Genomic DNA, 2748 nt, shown 5'->3' on the forward strand with positions numbered 1-2748 from the left:
TGTATATAATATTTATAAATAGAAAATATCAGACGACTCTTTCAAAGAAAATATTTCGTCCTCTTACTGGCGAAATTGTTATGAAAATACCAAAAAAAACCGAATACCCATAGATTGTGACTTGCCTACTTTACGTAGTTAAGAGTGTTGAGTGTAACAGGAAAGCTTGTTTATCACAATTCCAGTTATCTTAACTCTTATCTAACCGGATACGAGCGTGAAGCTGTAAATCTGCACCCGTCAATCACCAAGATGCTTGTGCAACGCAAAGCACATAATTATTTTAACAACTTTATCTTATTTTTAATGTTTAGAGCCATAACGTTACAAGTTATTCTGTAGTAGAAGCTGCAAAATTATATATTTATTGTTGTATAAAATAGCAGTATATTAGTATATACTATACAAAGATAGATATTTGGTAAAGCACCTTAATATTATAATAATTAAGTGTAAGGACTAGTGCATAGCTATTGAGTCCCTTGCCTAGTTCTCTTCTACTTCTTACACCATTCAAATCCATACCTTCTAAATGGTTAAGAATAAAAAAGGCCTCAGTAATTAGATAACGGTTCAGAAGCTTTTGTGTGAAATAGTAACAAACATACACATACACATACACATGCATCCATCCTCACAAACTTTCGCATTTATTATATTAGTAGAATTATACGCATGATTATAAGACGTCCATCTGCGATATGGTCTATCTGCAATTAGTAAGGCTGCAGTACAATCAATATTTATAATATTATCAAGTATGTATAGTAAAATTTTGCAATTAGCTATTTAATATTAATGATTGCCCATTGGATTTTAGGTAATACTCCTATAGAAACGATAAAGATAAAAAATTAACGATAATGAATTCTTGGACCTGTTTTCACTCTAATGTTATTGTATCTGCATTAGTGGAATTAGCACTAGGCAGTGCAATACTTTCTCATTAGTAAATATTGTTTCTTGGAATCATAGTATGCGCGTATACAGAGTATACAATGTATAATATAATTTATTATTTGATATATATCAAATATTTTAAAAACTAATGTCTTGTAGAACAGGTAATTTTTTTATAAAAGTTAGTATTAAGTCTGCGAATACTAGTCGTCACATTAAGATAATTATTATTTTTGATTCCAAAAAAAATTGATATTTTTTGAAAAACACCGTTTTTAGACGAAATATCTACATTTGCTAAATTTAATTTGAAATGAATTACAATAAAGTGGTGGTCCTTCTATGGATAATTAACCATTTGATTTTAGTTTAATATTATATAATTACTAGCTGACCCGGCAAACTGTGTTCTGCCTTTGTCATATCATTTAGGGTTATGAAAAATAGATGTTGGCCGATTCTCAGAACTACCCGATATGGACACAAAAGTTTTGTGAGAAACGTTGCATCCGTAACGTAGGAATATGGTAACTAGCATTGTGACACGAGAATTTTATATATAGAGATGTTATTATTGTAATTCATGTTTTATCTCATTATTCTGATACATACTGAGAATAGTTTCAGAAAATTTTAGCTTCATTTCGCGATAAACATTTAAATTTAATCAAAAGCAATATAATTTATAAAATCTAAGATAAAACGTAACAACCAGCCAAAAGATTTAATAGATGGATACCAAAAGTTAGAACGCGTGTGCCAAGATTATCTCATTTGTCTTCTCAATGTAAAATAAAATAAAATAATTCATACGTTGAATAATATATACCATCCTTCGGTTGTCTAAACATTTACGCATTTAAATATGGGATGTTAAAAAGAACTATGTTAAAATATAGACGTAGATTTATTTATCTATTATCTATTATCTACGTATGTCTACAAGTTCTCTAAGACTTATAAAATATGATTGTAACCTAGGATATTAAGTTCTTATAGCGATAATAATGAAGATACACAATTGTGTGAGATAAAAATTAATGCGATCTAGCTCGAGTCATCTGGTATTTTTGATCAGGAAGTTTTTCGAGAGCTTTGATAATGTGTGATTTTATAGATTTTGATGTCTCGTTTCGAACTTCCTCTTTTCCTTTCGCGCCGCCTTATTGAAAAGTCGTAAATTGCATCGTAAAGCAGATTTAAGCCGATATCTCCTTTCAGTAGCATAGTGGAAAACAGAAAAGCGCACATCTAAATCAATTAAATCACCCATTTTTTAAAACTCGCGGAGAAGTTACCTTGTGAACGTTTTATTGAACCAAATGACTGGACAAATTGTCAAAATTTGTATCTATTAATGATAATATTCTGTACCATATCCATAAGAAAATAACGCTAACTTTAATAATTTGGCACGGATTCGTACAATGAGGACGTAAGAACGTCTTTTGCTGCAGGAAGTACAAATGTACAACGTGCAAGGATGAGCATGTACTCAATAAAATTTATTACAAAATTATGCTAGCATCTAGTGACGTTTACGCATCTTAAAAGCTATTAGCGCAGTCAAATAAATTGTATATACAGAACAAGTTAATACGTTTTCTACTAAATAAAAGTTACTGATTTATAGAGTTGTTTCTAGAATCGTAATTGCATAGTTTTTGTTCGTCACAGATTTATAATTTAACGATACACAAATTATATAGATATGCATTTGAATTTTATTTGATTAATTTCTTTATAATTTTACCCTACTCTGACATATATATCATTCGATTTATATTCTGCGATTTTTCAATACATATTTATTAATAATACTACTATGTGTTTGTCTTGCCAATAAAA

The sequence above is a fragment of the Zerene cesonia genome, chromosome 15 (genome assembly GCF_012273895.1).
Source record: "Zerene cesonia ecotype Mississippi chromosome 15, Zerene_cesonia_1.1, whole genome shotgun sequence".
NCBI lineage: Eukaryota > Metazoa > Arthropoda > Insecta > Lepidoptera > Pieridae > Zerene > Zerene cesonia.